The sequence below is a fragment of the Scyliorhinus canicula genome, chromosome 8 (genome assembly GCF_902713615.1).
Source record: "Scyliorhinus canicula chromosome 8, sScyCan1.1, whole genome shotgun sequence".
Lineage (NCBI taxonomy): Eukaryota > Metazoa > Chordata > Chondrichthyes > Carcharhiniformes > Scyliorhinidae > Scyliorhinus > Scyliorhinus canicula.
The window spans coordinates 48,546,135-48,566,664 of NC_052153.1; positions in this window are offsets into that span (position 1 = coordinate 48,546,135).

Genomic DNA, 20,530 nt, shown 5'->3' on the forward strand with positions numbered 1-20,530 from the left:
TAATATACTATGCGGCCCTTTAAAATTGTGAATTTCTGAATGTGGCCCTTGCATGGAAAAGTTTGCCCACCCCTGGCATAGGCCATGTACAGGGGCTGGTTTAGCACACTGGGCTACATCACTGGCTTTTAAATCAGACCAAGGCAGGCCAGCAGCACGGTTCGATTCCCGTACCAGCCTCCCCGAACAGGCGGCGGAATGTGGCGACTAGGGGCTTTTCACAGTAACTTCATTTGAAGTTACTGATCCAGCAGAGGGCAGCAGAGCAGAGCTTCTGATTGGCTGTTCCGGGGAGATTTGCATACGAGCAGTGCGGTCAGCGTAAGTTGAAGGTGCACCTGCATCAGTGACCCGAGGAGTTCGACGGAAGGTGAGCATCCAGCAGAGGGCAGCAGAGCAGAGCTTCTGATTGGCTGTTCCGGGGAGATTTGCATACGTGCAGTGCGGTCAGCGTAAGTTGAAGGTGGTTTGTGAAGGGGCTGTTCTCGAGTGAGAGCTTTACCCGAAACACTACTTACGTAGTGTCTCCCACCCATCCTCCTCCTCTAACCAAAAAAAAAAGCTCTGTCCATTGAATTGCTAAACTAACAAGTTTTTTTATTTTTCAGTAGTTGGGAAGTTAGTTCAGTGGGAATGGAGGCTAGGGCAGTTGAATGTTCCTCCTGCAGAATGTGGGAGGAAAGGGTCACCTCTAGTGTCCCTTCTGACTACATCTGCGGGAAGTGCACCCAACTCCAGCTCCTCGAGAGCCGCATTAGGGACCTGGAGCTGGAGCTGGATGAACTTCGGATCATTCGGGAGGCGGAGGAGGTTATTGAGAGGAGTTATAGGGAGGTAGTCACACCTCAGGTAAAAGAAGAAAGTAGATGGGTTACCGTCAGGGGAGGGAGAGGGAACCGGCAGGCAGTGCAGGGATCCCCTGTGGTCGTTCCCCTCTATAACAAGTATACCGTTTTGGATACTGTTGCGGGGGACGACTTACCAGGGGTAAGCAATAGGGTGCAGGTCTCTGGCACAGAGTCTGTCCCTGTTGCTCAGAAGGGAAGGGAGAAGAGGAACAGAGCACTTGTCATTGGGGACTCCATAGTTAGAGGAACAGACAGGAGGTTCTGTGGGAACGAAAGAGACTCACGGTTGGTGTGTTGCCTCCCAGGTGCCAGGGTTCGTGATGTCTCTGATCGTGTTTTTGGGATCCTTAAGGGGGAGGGGGAGCAGCCCCAAGTCGTGGTCCACATAGGTACCAACGACATAGGTAGGAAGAGAGATGGGGATTTGAGACAGAAATTCAGGGAGCTAGGGTGGAAGCTGAGAGCTAGAACAAACAGAGTTGTTATCTCTGGGTTGTTACCCGTGCCACGTGCTAGCGAAGTAAGAAATAAGGAGAGAGAGGAGTTGAACACGTGGCTACAGGGATGGTGCAGGAGGGAGGGTTTTGGTTTCCTGGATAATTGGGGCTCATTCTGGGGTAGGTGGGACCTCTACAAACAGGATGGTCTTCACCTGAACCAGAGGGGTACCAATATCCTGGGGGGGAGATTTGCTAGTGCTCTTCGGGGGGGTTTAAACTAATTCAGCAGGGGGATGGGAACCTAAATTGTAGTCCCAGTGTACAGGATGTTGAGAGTAGTGAGGTCAGGGATAGGGTTAAAAGTTCGAAAGAGGGCACCGGCAAGCAGGACGCTGGTTTGAAGTGTGTCTACTTCAACGCCAGGAGCATCCGGAATAAGGTGGGTGAGCTTGCAGCATGGGTTGGTACCTGGGATCTCGATGTTGTGGCGATTTCGGAGACATGGGTAGAGCAGGGACAGGAATGGTTGTTGCAGGTTCCAGGATTTAGATGTTTCTGTAAGAACAGAGAAGATGGTAAAAGAGGGGGGGGTGTGGCATTGTTAATCAAGGAAAGTATTACGGCGGTAGAAAGGACGCTTGAGGACTCGTCTACTGAGGCAGTATGGGCTGAGGTTAGGAACAGTAGAGGAGAGGTCACCCTGTTGGGAGTTGTCTATAGACCTCCAAATAGTCCCAGAGATGTAGAGGAAAGGATTGGAAAGATGATTCTTGACAGGAGCGAGAGTAACAGGGTAGTTGTTATGGGGGACTTTAACTTTCCAAATATTGACTGGAAATACTATAGTTCGAGTACTATAGATGGGTCAGTTTTTGTGCAGTGTGTGCAGGAGGGTTTTCTGACACAGTATGTAGACAGGCCAACAAGGGGCGAGGCCACATTGGATTTGGTACTGGGTAATGAACCCGGCCAGGTGTTAGATTTAGATGTAGGTGAGCACTTTGGTGATAGTGATCACAACTCGGTTATGTTTACTTTAGCAATGGGCAGGGATAGGTATATACCGCAAGGCAAGAATTATAGCTGGGGGAAAGGCAATTATGATGCTATTCGGCAAGATTTAGGAGGTATAGGATGGGGAAGGAAACTGCAGGGGATGGGTACAATCGAAATGTGGAGCTTTTTCAAGGAACAGCTACTGCGTGTCCTTGATAAGTATGTACCTGTCAGGCAGGGAGGAAGTTGTCGAGCAAGGGAGCCGTGGTTTACTAAGGAAGTTGAAGCACTTGTCAAGAGGAAGAAAAAGGCTTATGTTAGGATGAGACATGAAGGCTCAGTTAGGGCACTTGAGAGTTACAAGTTAGCCAGGAAGGACCTAAAGGGAGAGTTAAGAAGAGCGAGGAGAGGACACGAAAAGTCGTTGGCGGATAGGATCAAGGAAAACCCTAAGGCTTTCTATAGGTATATCAGGAACAAAAGAATGACTCGAGTAAGATTAGGGCCAGTCAAGGATAGTAGTGGAAAGTTGTGTGTGGAATCAGAGGAGATAGGGGAAGCATTAAATGGATATTTTTTGTCAGTGTTTACACTGGAGAAAGACAATGTTGTCGAGGAGAACACTCAGGTTCAGTCGACCAGGCTAGATGGAATTGAGGTTCAAAAGGAGGAGGTGTTAGCAATTTTAGAAAATGTCAAAATAGATAAGTCCCCTGGGCCAGATGGGATTTATCCTAGGATTCTCTGGGAAGCCAGGGAGGAGATTGCAGAGCCTTTGTCCTTGATCTTTATGTCGTCTTTGTCGACAGGAATAGTGCCGGAAGACTGGAGGATAGCAAATGTTGTCCCCTTGTTCAAGAAGGGGAGTAGAGACAACCCTGGTAATTATAGACCTGTGAGCCTTACTTCGGTTGTGGGTAAAATGTTGGAAAAGGTTATAAGAGATAGGGTTTATAATCATCTTGAAAAGAACAAGTTGATTAGCGATACTCAACACGGTTTTGTGAAGGGTAGGTCATGTCTCACAAACCTTATTGAGTTTTTTGAGAAGGTGACCAAACAGGTGGATCAGGGTAAAGCTGTTGATGTGGTGTATATGGATTTCAGTAAGGCGTTTGATAAGGTTCCCCACGGTAGGCTATTGCAGAAAATAAGGAAGTATGGAATTGAAGGTGATTTAGCGGTTTGGATCAGTAATTGGCTAGCTGAAAGAAGACAGAGGGTGGTGGTTGATGGCAAATGTTCATCCTGGAGTTCAGTTACTAGTGGTGTACCGCAAGGATCTGTTTTGGGGCCACTGCTGTTTGTCATTTTTATAAATGACCTGGAAGAGGGTGTAGAAGGATGGGTTAGTAAATTTGCAGATGACACGAAGGTCGGTGGAGTTGTGGATAGTGCTGAAGGATGTTATAGGATACAGAGGGACATAGATAAGCTGCAGAGCTGGGCTGAGAGGTGGCAGATGGAGTTTAATGCGGAAAAGTGTGAGGTGGTTCACTTTGGAAGGAGTAACAGGAATGCAGAGTACTGGGCTAATGGCAAGATTCTTGGTAGTGTAGATGAACAGAGAGATCTCGGCATCCAGGTACATAAATCCCTGAAAGTTGCCACCCAGGTTAATAGGGCTGTTAAGAAGGCATATGGTGTGCTAGCCTTTATAAGCAGGGGGATTGAGTTTCGGAACCACAAGGTCATGCTGCAGCTGTACATAACTCTGGTGCGGCCACACCTGGAGTACTGCGTGCAGTTCTGGTCACCACATTATAGGAAGGATGTGGAAGCTTTGGAAAGGGTTCAGAGGAGATTTACTAGGATGTTGCCTGGTATGGAGGGAAGGTCTTACGAGGAAAGGCTCAGGGAATTGAGGTTGTTTTCGTTAGAGAGGAGAAGGCTGAGAGGTGACTTAATAGAGACATATAAGATAGTCAGAGGGTTAGATAGGGTGGACAGTGAGAGTCTTTTTCCTCGGATGGTGATGACCAACACGAGGGGACATAGCTTTAAATTGAGGGGTGAGAGATATAGGACAGATGTCAGAGGCAGTTTCTTTACTCAGAGAGTAGTAGGGGTGTGGAATGCCCTGCCTGCAATAGTAGTAGACTCGCCAACTTTAAGGGCATTTAAGTGGTCACTGGATAGACATATGGATGAAAATGGAATAGTGTAGGTCAGATAGGCTTCAGATGGTTTCACAGGTCGGCGCAACATCGAGGGCCGAAGGGCCCGTACTGCGCTGTAGTGTTCTATGTTCTATGTTCTATGTTCTAAGCCTACTTGTGACAATAAGCGATTTTCATTTCATTTCATTTCTACATTATTGTTTAGAAACATAGGGGGTCTCGATAATCACAAAGAAGCGCGGAATTGACTGCCTGTATTCAGCAGGTTAGGCAATGAGATGTTTCATTCAATGGTGGGGAATTCAAACCCCCTTTAAATTAGTGCTGGTCCGTGGTCCCCCACCCCCGCCACAGAAGTTGTGTCAGAGGCACAACCAGGGGCATCCCCAGCATAAACTGTTACATTCACTAAACCCAATCACAGACTTATGAATCACTTGGTAAATTTACTGCAGGCCCCTGTTGGTTATCCTAGGCCTGGGTTACAGGAACTGGCAGCATGCCACATCCCCTGGTCACCATGGAAGATTTCTTCTACGTCCTTAACCACATTATCTTCAATCCCATTCTAAACAAATCATAATTGCATTCTTAAATGAATTTACTGGCCTTTGGATAATTGTTTTAAACCCATCTCAGTATTTGATCAAATATTTTGATGCCTACACCTGGTTCTCCACACACTCGGGGACATGCAGTGAATGGCTGCCCACGTTTTAATTTACAGGAGTCGAATGGTAAATTCATCCACATTATAACTATCGGTTTGCCATTTGTTCACCTTTATTGTTCTATTCAATAGAATTAGACATCCATGGATGTGGGCTGGGCGGGAAAGGGAGATAGAGCATGGAGCCATAGAAATTTATAACATGCAAGGAGTCTGTTTGACCCATTGAGTCGGATTTCCTCCTCCCAATGTGGCACTGGCCTGGTGTCAGGTGATGTTTAAAAGGAGCAGAAAGAACATGGGGCGGTATTCTCTGACCCCCGCAGGGTCGGAGAAACGCCCGGGGCCGACGTAGATCCTGCCCCCGCCGTGGCCGGAATTCTCTGCCACCCGGGAATCGGCGAGGGCAGGAATCCCGCCGTGCCGGTCGGCGGGCCCCCTACGGCGATTCTCCGGCCCGCGATGGGCCGAAGTCCCGCCGCTGTCAGGCCTCTCCCGCCGGTGGGAATTGGAGCACCTCTGGTGCCGGCAGGAGCAGGCGGCGCATGCGGGCCCCGGGGTCCTGGGTGGGGGGGCGCGGGACGATCGGACCCTGGGGGCGCCCCCCACGGTGGCCTGGCCTGCGATCGGGGCCCACTGATCGGCGGGCGGGCCAGTGCCGTGGGGGCAGTCGGAGGAGATCCCCCTACCGCGCATGCGCCGGGATGATGTCAGCTCTGGCGCATGTGCGGCCTCACGCCAGCCAGCGAAGGCATTTCGGCCAGCCGTTCGCGCCGGCTGGCAGGGCGGAATGGCCGTTCGCGACGGGGAGCCAAAGGCCACGCGCACCAGTCGGCAGGGCGCCAACCCCTCCGGCGCGGGCCTAGCCCCTAAAGATGCGGAGAATCCGGTACGTCGGGACCCCCTACCCCGCTGGGTAGGGGAGGATACCGCCCCTGATTCCAAGCTCCTGCCCGGCATCTGATAAGGGTGCATGTCAGGAGCCCGCGCACAACTGTGCTGATATTGCTGGCTATATTACAGAGGTGGGCATTTCAGACAATCACTGCTCAACATTTTAATGGAGTCAGGTTGACTTTTGAAGGTGGTTCACACCAGCTCGGACGTGAACATGGGAAACTCCTGCGGTGCAATCTTCACAAAAGGGACCAAAGCCTCTGAGCGAGTGCGTTTAACCACGTGTTTCCCAGCATTCAGTACCGAGAAACACATAACTATTCAACGCGACTTGCTTTGAATAAAGGGCCTGAACGGGAACAGGTGGCCAAAGCCGCACGTAGCCCTGTTTTTTTCAATGGGTGTTTCGCTCGCCAGAACTCCCCATTGTAGGGCTGGTTTAGCTCAGTGGGCTAGACAGCTGGTTTGTGATGCTGAACAAGGCCAGCAGCACGGGTTCAATTCCCGTACCAGCTGATAATTCTCCCTCTGTGTACCCGAACAGGCGCCGGAATTTGGCGACATGGGGCTTTTCACAGTAACTTTTTTTTTTTTTTTTTTTTAAATAATTTTTATTGAAAGAGTTTTTCCATACAGACATTTACCCCTACTAATTTTTAAATTATTTACAACACAGCTTTTCACAGTAACTTAATTGCACTGTTAATTTAAGCTTACTTGTGACAATAAAAGATTATTTATTTATTTAGTGAGCAATCGGGATGCCATTTTTAATTGGCATCCTAATCTCCGAGGCTCCCCAAACAATTCATGACCCCACCCCTCTAGCACAAATGCAATATGGGAGGTGTGGTGATATGCATATGCGTAGTAATGCATATAGTTAGATATATGACCTCCGACCAGCTGGTGGGGGCAGAGATCCACCAGGTGACTCCATAGAATGAGCAGTTGGTAGTAAGTCGTACTAGAGGACAGTCGCATTAGAAGTAGTTCCAAGATAATTCAATTATTTGTTACCATTTGTATTATAGTTCATTAGTTATCTTTCCATGTGTCCATTTTGTTAATAAACTATCTCACTAGTCAAAGAACTAGATGTTCTGTGTGCATCTTTACCACAGCTGCAACAAAGAACATAACAGGAAGGTTCCAACACCCCCCCCCCCAAACCCACGGCAAGCAACCCTGGCCCAAGTGTGTGCATGCAAAAAATGACATCTTGGCAGTGCCAACCTAGCACCCTGGCAATGCTTGTGCCATCTGGGCATCTTGACAGTGCCAGGTCAATACCCAGGTGGCATCAGCAGTGCCAGGACACCACCCTGTCCCAAGGGCAAGCAGCCGGGAGCCTCTGATCCCCTTGGAGACCCCCAGAAGTGTTGCTCTGCCTGGTCCCAGTTTGTGGGGACCAGCACCAAATGGCGCTTGCCCGAGGTCTCTGAGAGGAAGTGGTTGAATCCCAAAGCCTCCAGTACTTTGGGAATCTGCATATTAGAGTGAGACTTACTGCCTCGCTCTAATATGCAGATTTGGCAGAAAGCGATCCTGCCCATTTTGGGGACCTTGAAACGTCTTGTGAGATTGCGTTGAATCTCACGAGGCATTGCGAGTCAGTTCGATCCTGGGAATGGGGTCTCCTGCCTTTCAACAGCCACGCTGCGCTGCAGTGAGCTGCTTTTCCAGCGCAGTGTGGCCATAGGATCCTGGTCTAGAGTTGGAACTGTTTGACAAGCAAGATTTTGCCAACTTCACATGTCATAACGAAATATGTGTTTCATTAAATTGACCAACATTGTGAAAGTGAAATATTATCAGATGGATTATTGTAGGGAATAAAATGACCTTCTGCAGTGATCAGTATTGAAATTTAGATTTGACCGCATCAATTTTTCCTTGTGCTTTAATCTTTTCATTGAATTTCAGTTTTGACGTCTGACTTACCGTGTCCAAGCTTGAGCCAATGGCTGAACTCTTTGAATGACTTCAAAGCTTTAATGTATTCCGGAATGAATATTTTGCTGACCCTTTATGAATACTTGGCTGAGTTCCAAACCCACAAATGGATTCAATGCTCAACAGGAGTTGATAGAACTATCAAGAGGATAAGGGTGGGCTTAGTTCACTTGGCTAGACAGCTGGACAGAGCAAGGCCAGCAGCATGGGTCCACTTCCCATACCGGCTGATATTATCAATGAAGGCCTGCCTTCTCAACCTGATCCTCTGGTTAAATCACCACCAGTCAGCTCTTTCCCCTTAAAGGGGAGATCAGCCTATGGTTATCTGGGACTAGGGCGACTTTACCTTTAATCAGTTTGTTTATCTTGATAGTTTATGAGTCCCTAATAGGATTATGTTTTTCTAGTAGTTTTGAATGCCTATTAGTTTATTTTGACAGTGCTGTGGCCTCTTGATAAGATAATGGTGTTTTGAAATGGATTTTTACAGGAGCATCTCAAAGACTTTTAATGTTATTTTAAAGCTTGTGAGTTCTGTGCGTCGTGGATATTTGGTGAGCGGGGTATGGAGATAGGTGGGTATGGGGAATGTGGGGTCGAGGAGTATGCGGGGTGATGGGGCAGTGGGATAATTGATCTGAGGTTTGCATTCAGTAGAGAAAGCAGTGTACCTCCTCTGATCTAAACTTGGTGTTGCCCATTCCTTTTGGCCTAACCTGACCCAATACTTGGAAATGCCTATTACCACCCCTGTCGCTGTAAAAATAAGTATTATGCTGCTGTTTTGAAGGGCCTTACATTTAGCAGCATGTGTCTGAATGTATTTGCTGTGTAGGTTTTAACGGTTAACTTTGGAAATTATGTGAGGGAGAGAAAACCTCTTGTTCTAAGTTACTATGGTAACACACACCAGTACCACAGAAGTTTGGATCACTACCAAAAAGAAAATGCTGGAAAATCTCAGCAGGTCTGGCAGCATCTCTCGAGAAAAGAGCTAACATATCAAGTCCAGCTGACCCTTTGTCAATGCTCAAAGTTTGGATCACTATATTGCGCTATGTTATTACTTTTAACTTATGGTTAAATAATGGCAGCTTGTCTTGATCGGCAAACTCTTAAAATGACACTCCCAGTCTATCTGGAACTGGAGCTTCCTCACTCCTCTAGCCAGTTCAAGTCTAGATATTGGAAGGTGAAATCCAGGCTGCCTTGCTCCAAAGCCCAAGGCACTTTAACTATGAGTGTGAACTAGTTTAGTTGTACAGAGCATGTAATGACATTTAATGAGGTTAACGAATGTGTGGAAAGCATATTGCCTGAGCAAATGGTAACGCAGTGGTTAGCAGATTCAATCCCGGCCCCGGGTCACTGTCCGTGTGGAGTTTGCACAATCTCCCCTTCTCTGCGTGGGTCTCACCCCCACAACACAAAAGATGTGCAGGTAGGTGGATTGGCCACACTAAGTTGCCCCTTAATTGGAAAACATAATTGGGTACTCTAAATTTATAAATTTTTAAAAATTTGCAAATAAACTTGGCTGGAATAAGGTGTGATAGAAAGAATGTATTTTAAATCTGATCTGTTGCTTGTTTTTATTCCATCTGTGCCATACTAGTTTCTAAATTGATGAAACTAATCGTTTCAAATCCTCCATCAAAAGTTTTATAACCCCATGCCGTAAAGCTCAGGCTATCCCAGAGCACTTTACAGGCATGTTCTAAAATGCACTTACTGTTGTTGCCAAATGAGGCTGCCAAATCTGCACAGCAAGATCCTGCGAGCAGGAAATGTGAGAAATGATCTGATTGCCGATTTTGTGATGTTGGTTAAGAAATGGATATTATCCTGCACGTCTTCGACAAATGCTGTATGATCTTTCACATCCTCTTTCGGAGCCTCTATTTAACTCGGCACCTCCAATCCTGCAGTGCTCTCAAAGTACCGCACTAACATGTCGCTGCTATTATGTGGTTTCTGCTTTGTTTTGTAGATTTGTCTGGGGTGGAAATGCCATTTCCTTTTAAATTCATTCTTGGAATGTGGGGAATGCACTTTGTGCCGATCTGTTGTTGCCCTGGAATAGAGTTAGTGGGCTCCTTCAACTACCAAAGTCATCCCAGCTTTCCATACCTCCATTTCTAATAGCTGTTGTAGATAATCAAGGGTATTTTAAAAGGCTCGGGTACAAACTACTTTGAAGCATGCTCATGTGGAAAATCCCTTGTCCAATATACATGGTTAGAAAGATACTTTAATTATCAACGTTGGCCGGAATTCTGTGGTCATTGCATTTCGCTTTTCCTGCTGGCAGTGCACCCTCGCCCGTGGTTTTCCCGGTGGCGTGGGGCGGCTTCAATGGGCAATCCCATTGACAAGCGGTGGGAGTGTAGAATCCCGCCACCAGCGAACGCAGCACTGCCAAAAAACACACGACTGGGTTTGTACCTTGGTAGTTTCTGGCAAGCAGTCAAATACCACACTAATAGACACCAGATTCTCACTGTTAGATTCCGTAATGTACCTGCTCTACACTTGTTTTCTCTGTACTGTACCAAATCTGTACCAGTATGCAATCTAATCAAGCACAGATTAAAGAAAGACAGACTTTCATTTATAAAGACCATTTCACCATGTCACAAAGCCAAAAAGTCCTTAAAAATGTAGTCCTGTAGGGAACATGGCAGCTGGTTTGGAATAACCAGTAATGTGATTATGACAAAGTAATTTGTTCCAGTGATTTAAGTTGAAGGATAAATATTGATCAAGCGAACTTCCCTGTCCTTAAAAATATTGCCGTGGGATCTATTTTTTATCCATTTGAGAGGTGAAATGGGGCCTCAATTTAACCGCACATTTCAGAGGCTACCTTCTCACTGTCGGGCTTGATCTTGTGCCCCAGTTTCTGGGATGAGATTTGAACCCACAACCTCTGACCGAGCCATGAGAGTACTGCCACTTTATCGTAGGCGCTTTATCGTATCTTTATTATGGCCGTGCTCTCATGCACTCATTCATTCTACAGCACATTGTTAGAAGAAAGGATTTCAGGATGAATAGTGTGACTGCGCAATCAAAATTATTACTTTATAAAATCTGGCAACTTTCTCAATGCTAATGGTGAACTGCTCGAACTCGGTGTTGCTTCTATTCTCCCTCTGTGACCCGAACAGGCGCTGGAATGTGACGATGAGCGGATTTTCACAGTAACATCATTGCAGTGTTAAAGCAAGCCTATTTGTGACAATAAAGATTATTATCATAATATATTGGGCGGCATGCTGGCACAGTGGTTAGCACTGCTGCCTCACGGCACCGAAGACCGGGTTTGATCCCAGCCCCAGGTCACTGTCCGTGTGGAGTTTGCACATTCTCCCCGTGTCTGTGTGAGTCTCACCCCCACAACCCAAAAAAGATGTGCAGGGCAGGTGGATTAACCACCTTAAATTGCCCCTTAATTGGAAAAAAAAGAATTGGGTACTCTAAATATAAAAATAAAATAAAAAAGATAATGAAAGTTAACAGGTGATTGGATAGAGATGAACACCGATTATGTTTTTTTGAGGAGATAAGTGTAAAAAAATTCTTTCCACGGTCAGTGAGTAAACAAATTTAAGATAATCAAAAGAAAAAAATATAAGACCAAGGTTTATTTCCACTCCAGATTGTGGAATACCCTCACAAAACAGTGATGGAAGCAGAATCATAAATTATTTTTAAAATATAGGAGGTGAAGTCAAAGCCAAATTTTCACTTTTGCGTGGACAATAGAGTTCTATTACAGAAGGGAAATAAATAAATAATTGAAAAACCTTGAGGGTGGCACAGTGTTAGTACTGCGGCCTCGCCGCGCCAAGGACCCAGGTTCGATTCCGGCCTTGGGTGTGGTGACTGTCTTTGCTGAGTTTGCCCTGTGTCCGCATGGGTTTCCTCTGGGTGCCCGGTTTCCTCCCACAGCAGGTTAGGTAGATTGGACATGCTAAATTGTCCCTACTGTACAAAGATGTGTAGATTCGGTAGGGTTATGTGGATAGGGCGGGGGAGTGGCCTTGGCGTGGTGCTCTTTCAGAGGATCGGTGCGGACTCAGTGGGCCAAGTGGTCTCCTTCTGCACTGTAGGGATTCTGTGGTTCTAATCAAAAGCGCATGGGGAAAGGACAGGGGAATAGGATTAAGTGGAGCAGTCTTTCAGTTAGTGTTCAGCATGTTGGGGTGAATAACCTCGTAAAATTCTGGAGCTGATCATCCACGGGCCTCCCTTAACTACGACAGAAGAATTGCACAAAATTAAATTTGGATCTTGGTCCCGGGTTTCCAGCTGGACAACATGGGCGGGGGTGGGGGGGGGAAGGCGGAGCCTCTGCCGAGGCAGGAGGCTCTGGGCTAAAGGTAAGGGACACTTTTGGTCAAGAGTTTCCATGGCCCTATCCCTCAAAAGGTCTGGTGGGATAACGGTTTATGAACCGCTCACCTTGGAGGTCCTGGTCTCCTCTTCGATGGCGATCCTACTCAATAGCACTGTGATTTTCATCTGGCCCACTTGCCATTCAGGCCTCGAATGGGGTTGGGCGTTGGAATTTGTCGGGTCACCCCTTCACCGACTCATCAGTTTTATTCAAGATTGATTCTGCACATTGGCATTGCGGAGATTTCCTCGCGGTGACACCGGTGCCTGCTGGGAAGATGGTAATGAGGGAAGCTCCCCTTGAATCTGGAATGTTCACTGGTGTCATTGGTAGAGGACACATAGACTCTAGTCCTAATTAAAGTGCAGGTGGCAGATTGTTGGCCCCTCTACCCCTACTCTAAGACATCCTTTCAAAGTTGTGTCACTCAAATTATTGGACCAGACTTTGCTATAGCAAGTCAGTTAAGACTTATTCCCTCATACCCTCCAGTTCAAAAAAACCTTCCATCGTTTCTGACTGTGCAAGCTGGTAATGGCAGAACAGGGAAAACAGGGTATCTGGCACGTGAATGAACAGGGCAATCAACGTCCTTGCAATGACGTTTCAACCTTCTGGAGGGGTTGGGGGGGGGGGGGGGCATGTTAGAGTCCTTCCTTTTGATTTATTTTCATTTCCATTTTATCTGTATGAATTTTGGTCCGTGGACTCATAATTGGATGTGCCTTTAAGCAGCAGACTTAACCTGATGCAGCCTGCTAGTCAGGACAGTGTGTTCCATGATTTGTTTTTTGAGAGGAAAATATAGACTCCGTCTATGCTGAAGTAAGGGACTGCTTTATTGTTCTAAAACCAGTAAGTGCCCGGCACATCTTTCCTCTCTCGTTGAAATTGTGCTGATATGCATCACTGTAAATACAAAAAGGGTTAATGTAAATACACTACAACTAAGTAAACACTAGAGGGAGCACCTGATATGTTATGACATGCAGACATACAGCTAATGAACACATAGAATAGGACACGACCAATGGGCAGTTAAGACACCCAGAGGTGACACTACCACAAGGGGGCATTCCACAACCCATATATAAGGACAGGGCACACATGCTCTGTCTCTTTCCACAGGCGACACTTAGAGAGTAGGACAGGGGCAGATTAGACGCATCACACCCACCACGTGGCTTAGAGCAGACTTGTTAGTTAGACTGAGTTACTATAGCAAGATTAGCAGAAGAGTTAAACTTATAGAGAACTGTGGTAATGGTTCAATAAATCACATTGAAATTATTTCAAAGTCTGGAGTATCTTTTGGTCAAAGCTGCATCGAGTTGCAGCCTGTGTTATCCCAGAGTACATAACACAACATGGTACCAGTAGTGCCTGTTGAATCTTTATGGTTCAACTCAGCAAGGTCCGTGACTACCAGCAACAGCACCCAGGCAAGATGATCGAGATTCTGGTTCCTCCGCAGCTCAGGTACCACGGCAATCTCAGTGCCAACTGCCGTGCATTGAAGCAGAGATTTGAGATTTACATGGTAGCATCCGACCCAGATGGCATGGTCGATGCTGAGAAGATAGATCTTCTACTCACCATTGCGGGTGTAAGTGCAACAGAAATCTTCAACTCCTTCAAGTACTCCAAAGGGCAGGACAAGAGAGACTTGCAGACAGTCCTGGAGAAGTTTGAAAACAACTGGAAGGTGGACATAACAGAAATCGGTAAAACTAGTGCCTATACTCACCACGAGGCAAAGGTAGGCTTGCAACAGAAGCAAACGGCAATTCTGATTGGCAGCCATCTTGCACAAGGAGCCGCACATGCGCAGTTCCTGAAAAGACGTGAACCGGCGAAATGGTGTTTTGCACATGCGCGAGAAGCCATGCATGCGCAGTTGTCAAAAGAGCGCAGTGAAGGAAAGGTGATCTGCGCATCCGCAATCCATTTCTACGCTCTATGTCACAAGCGTCATGACGACAGAGGCCCCGGACCACGCCCACTTAAAGGGGAAATGTCCGAAAATAGTGGGAAAAAAAAATTTAAATCCAGAAAACACAATTCTTTTACCTGGAACGACAGCACAATGCCTGAACTTCGACCAGTAGCTGAAAGTAACCTCCGCAGAACCCTGCAACAAGCAGTTAGCACCACCCTAAAAGATGATTTAGTCCTTGAAGACTACGACTCAGACGATGATTTCATCATTGGACGTGGCGACCTCAGTACCAAATCCGAACTGCAACGAGATGATTTGTACATTGAAGCATCCGACACAGTCATGGACGAGTTCTTCGGATTTGAGGACCCTCAGCCCAGCATAGACGACATCCCGACCCATGGGTACAGGATTCTGCTGCGGACTGACGCCAAGAGACAGAGAGCGGTACAAGCCCACAGAGAGCAGCGTGACGCCAAGAGAGTGGTCCACGCACCACAAAGAGTCCCCACCTCCGCATAGAAAGCGATGACAGACTCCACAGCGAGACCACTGCATGACTCCACACAGGGAACGATGCCAGACTCCACAGAGAGAGTGATAAAAGCCTCCACAGCGAGCTCGTTGACAGATTCCATGATGGAAGGAATGCAAGACTCCAGATCACAATCCTTGCATGAACAAGACCATGAAGGTCTAGCAACCTTATCTGAACAACCAGCAGCAGACGATGCAAGTCTGCCACGCTCAAGTGCACAGCAAGAAGACTATGACAGTCTATGACGCTCACGTGAACAACAAAAAGACTATGACAGTCTACCCAGATTATTTGAGCCACCAGAAGAAGACTCTGACAGTCTACCCAGCTCATCTAACCGACAAGTAGACACTGAAGGTCTACCCACTGTATGTGCGACAAGTGACAAAGGCTTCACAATTCCCATACAAGATGTGCGACATCTCAGCGAGACTGACAGATCTCAGCTAGTATGTACAGAGGCACTTGACAATCAAAGTGAGGCTACTAGTGACTCCAGTGACACCATGTTAATTCAAACCTCATCTACTCGAGCCTCTCCACAAGACCCTGAAATGACTCCAGACGGGGAGCATCGACAAGCCAAAGATGATTCAAGTGAACCGGACATGACTCCAGACGGGGAGCATTGACAAGCCAAAGATGATTCAAGTGAACCGGACATGACTCCAGACGGGGAGTACCGAGGAATCAAAGACGAAACGCTCAATGGAACAGCTGATGCCACAAAGGACACTGACACAAGTAACTTTGTGAAGGACTCAAATTCTCCACTCGGTGTGGTCATTGAGCGCAACAAATACAACAACAAGCATATCAATAACAACAATGGCAACAACAATAGAACAACAACTGGTACGACTTGGTACAACTCTGCCCATGAAGGACAATGTTACTGCTCAGCTCAGAACAATGGTGAGAGTACAAACATGCCATGGCATGTCAATGTATCTTTCCAATTCGCGTTTGCTACACTACGGACAAGCAAACCAGCTTTCAGGAAAGATGGCATCAAGAATTGCTTACACAAGCATTAAAAAAAGTCCACCTCAGACAATGAAGTGATTTGACCATTTGAACAACTCCTGATGACATCTTGGTTAAAACACCAGGACACTGACGGTGCTCACAAGGAAATGACAACATCAACATTGGCACTTCCATAACAGCACAAGAAAGCCACTTGACCGTGTAAATTCATGAACTTCGTATCATAACTATTATTTGGTATTGTATAATCCTCAATGTCGTCATAACTATTCTTTGATCTTGTATCGTCATCACAGTCATCATAACTTGTACATGTCATCACTAATTTACCTGTTTTTGATCAATTTTTCTTTAACACTGTACAGAAAATATGTAACATGAGAAAAGGGGGATGTGGTGATATGCATCACTGTAAATACACAAGGGGTTAATGTAAATACACTAAACTAAGTAAACACTAGAGGGAGCACCAGAGACTTCATGATATGCAGACACACAGCTAATGAACACATAGAATAGGACACGACCAATGGGCAGTCAAGACACCCAGAGGTGACACTACCACAAGGGGGCATTACACAACTCATATATAAGGACAGGGCACACATGCTCTGCCTCTTTCCACTGGCGACACTTAGAGAGTAGGACAGGGGCAGATTAGACGCATCGCACCCACCACGTGGCTCAGAGCAGACTGGTTAGGTTAGTTAGACTGAGTTACTACAGCAAGATTAGCAGGAGAGTTGAACTCATAGAGAACTGTGCTAATGGTTCAATAAATCTCATTGAACTTACTTCAAAGTCTGGAGTATCTTTTGGTCAAAGCTGCATCGAGTTGCAGCCTGCGTTATCCTAGAGTACATAACACAACAGAAATCATCTTCAATCTACGAAGAATGTTGAAAACTTTGCCAGAGAAAAGACTCTCAGGTTTAGAAGGAGGAAGCATTGAAGTGAAAGCTTGGAATCCTGAAAGTTCTTTGACTGGAAACCATCCTGGTGCATTGGGAGATTTTTATCCTTTTTACTTTAACATAATTTTTTACATTCCCTCTCCACCACCATTTCGCTCATGTTGTCAGAGAGAGAGTATGTGTGCGTATGTATCAAGGGGACAGATGGCCTACTCCTGCTCCTATTTCTTATGTTGAGTGGGGCGAGTTGGAAGGCGGGGGGGGGGGGGGGGGGTATTAGGTAGTGAGTTATACTATTGTCAGTTTAATTAAATAATAAAAGGTTGTATGTATGTTAAATTGTACAGACCTGTGGGCAACATGGTGTGCAGTGGTTAGCACTACTGCCTCACAGTGCTGAGGACCCGGGTTCGATCCTGGCCCCAGGTCACTGTCCGTGTAGAGTTTGCACATTCTCCCCGTGTTTGCGTGGGTTTCGCCCCCACAACCCAATGATGTGCAGGGTAGGTGGATTGGCCATGCTAAATTGCCCCTTAATTGGAAAAAATGAATTGGGTACTCTAAATTTATTTTAAAAAACATTTAACATTATAAAGTTTTATAACCACATTTAGTTTTTTTTAAATTTAGAGTACCCAATTCATTTTTTCAATTTAGGGGCAATTTAGCATGGCCAATCCACCTATCCTGCACATCCTCCCCGTGTGTGCGTGGGTTTCCTCCGGGTGCTCCGGTTTCCTCCCACAGTCCAAAGATGTGCGGGTTAGGTGGATTGGCTATGCTAAATTGCCCGTAGTGTCCTAAAAAGTAAGGTTAGGGGGGGGTGTTGGGTTACGGGTATAGGGTGGATACGTGGGTTTGAGTAGGGTGATCATGGCTCGGCACAACATTGAGGACCGAAGGGCCTGTTCTGTGCTGTACTGTTCTATGTTCTATGTTCTATCTTTGGGTTGTGGGGGCGAAACCCAGGCAAACACAGGGAGAATTTGCAAACTCCACACGGACAGTGACCCAGAGCCAGGATCGAACCTGGGACCTCAGTTCCGTGAGGCAGCAGTGCTAACCGCTATGCCACCGTGCTGCCCATTATAACTACATTTATAATGGTACCCTTGAGGGGCCGCATGGCCTACTTCTGCTCCAATTTTGTATGTCCCTGTAGCCTTTCTTCTTCTTCTCACACATAGCCAGTTCTCACGTGTAGCCAGTACGCCTGGACAGGTCTAGCATCTGCAGGATTTCCTTCTCAAACTCGCCTGAAGCCCTGCGACCTGGCACTTGACAGTCACCACCTCCATTGCTTGAATCTGTGTTTTCCCCTGAGGTACGACTCTATTTGGGATAAAACTGTCCAGAAAACCCTCCCCTTCCCTATGTGTCAGAGTCTCTCCAGAGTCCAATTCACACTCCAGCTCAATGTCTCTGAGCCAGAGAGGCTCGAGGTGAAGACATCTCTTGCAGACATGTCTGCTTGGGATGGTCTCACTGACAACAAATTCCCACGGTCTGCGGTCTAGACACAATCTGCTCTCTCAAATCTTAGTTAGCCCCATTTTATTTATTTAGTTAATTAATGTCTTTATTCAATGATTATTTGTTATTATATCAAGTAGTTATGTGGAGTTTGCACATTCTCCCTGTGTTTGCGTGGGTTTCGCCCCCACAACCCAAAGATGTGCAGGCTAGGTGGATTGGCCATGCTAAATTGCCCCTAAATCGGTGCCATGGTTATCCGGGACGGGAACTTTGCGGCCGTTTTCACGAACGCTGAAAGCAGGTGTGATCGCGGCCGTAAACTCGTATTCGACGTATTCGGCCCATCGGCGAGCAGCGATTCGTGTCGGGGGGTGGGAGAATAGCGGGAGGCCGTGAAAATTGTCGGGAAGGCCCTCCCGCTATTCTCCGACCCGTCGTGGGCAGCGGAGAATCGTGCCCCATGGTTTTTGGGTTTGGTATAATGTGATTGGTTTATAAGCCAGGTTGATTTATACACCATGATTTACTGTAGAATGTCTTGGTCCTAGTTTAAACTACTACTCCCGGTTTAGAGAAAATAAACCCTTCAAAATGACCAACAAATCATCTATATATTTACCTAATCTAAGACTCTGGCCGTTAACTCTCAGGTCTCGCTGTCTCCCACTTCTTCTCTTGGACCACTCCTTGTTTTGTAACAGCACCACTCCTCCCCCTGCGGCAAATTCCCTCATTCGCCACGTTCCCAGAGTTAAGTGTGTTGTGTCCTATGTCCAGCAGTATTCTGCCTAGCCAAATTATAATATTAAAGGTTTTATGTAAATTTGTACCAAAATGTATCTGTATTTTAATTGTATTTATGGCCGTCATCCCTACACAATTTCCATACCTATTTGTGACCCTATAGCCGTAAGGTTTGTCCACTGCTACCTAAGGCCTGTGGCCTTATCACTGTCACTCTGCCCAGCAAAGATGTAATCACAAAGTCCTCCCCAGCTCAGCAAAGCCTTTCACCTTCCATCTACCTGAAGGACATCTGATGTTCTGGTCCAAAGTTATTACTGCAAAACTGACGTACACTTGGCCTGGCAGTGAAATTTCCTCTTTACCCACCTCCCTCATTTAATCAAGGCCAAATAGGACATGGCCGTGCTTTCCATATAGTTACTCCTGGAGGAAATGAGACTCTGCGCTCTAAACAAAGACGCATCAGACTGCAGCTGTATGAATTAATTGGGGAAACCCATGATCCAAATCATTAATTAAGGTAATTCAAGATTATTTTTCTCAATTTCCCACTTCAGATTCAGTGTTTGGAAATTATATTCTGCTTTTGATTAAACCTTGACTCTGTTTTACTGATTTCTACAGATTTTTGGCTCATTATTTCCCGACTTCCTGGTTAACCTTTTCCCATTTTGGATTTGGTCTCTGCAGCTTTTTTTCCACTTTCAGTTAATGATTTCCCACTCTGACTGGTTTGTTTGCAGCTTTTGGTTTGCCATTTCCACCTAACCTAACCAGCACATCTTTGGGTTGTGGGGGTGAAACCCACGCAGCCACGGGGAGAATGTGCAAACTCCACACGGACAGTGACCGAGGGCCGGGATCGAACCTGGGACTTCGGCGTCGTGAGGCAGCAGTGTTAATCACTGCGCCACCGTGCTGCCGTGTTTACAACTACTTTTTATGCCGAAAAATACTAACGAACACCGTGGAATTTTTATAACAGAGTTGGGAGGGTGTGGAGTGTCAGAAATGCAAGTGTTGAGAACCCCTCCATTAAACCAAACCATAGAAATTACAATGCAGGAGACCATTTGTCTCGCCACAGCATTCTTCAACGGCAAAAAGTCAACTCCCATCCTATTTTTCTGTGTTTTCCTCAGAACCTTCAATTATTCTCCTTTTCAAATAATTATACTCTCTTCATCAGTCACTGCTTGAGGTAAGGCAAAAACCCGATGTGTGAATACACTTCTTCCAATACGCCCTCACTCCTCCAGTGATAATCCTGGGACTGTTTTATTGTTGCTGATTTCCCAGCCACCAGAGACAACTCATTTTTAACCATTCAGTTTCTCAAAATATTCCATATTCTTGAATACCTATGTTTCTGCGCTTGTGAATAAATTACTGTTTTTCTGAGCCTTTCTCCACAATGAAAACCTGACGACTAAGGTCTTCCCAACAGAACTTTATTTGAAGAGTTGAAGATTGCGTTCTGTGAGTAATTTGCATTAAATTAACAGTATACGTGCTCACTCCAGAGATTTGAGGACATAATTTAGGCTGACAATTCAGTGCAAGACTGAAGGAATGCTGCATTGTAGCAAGTATT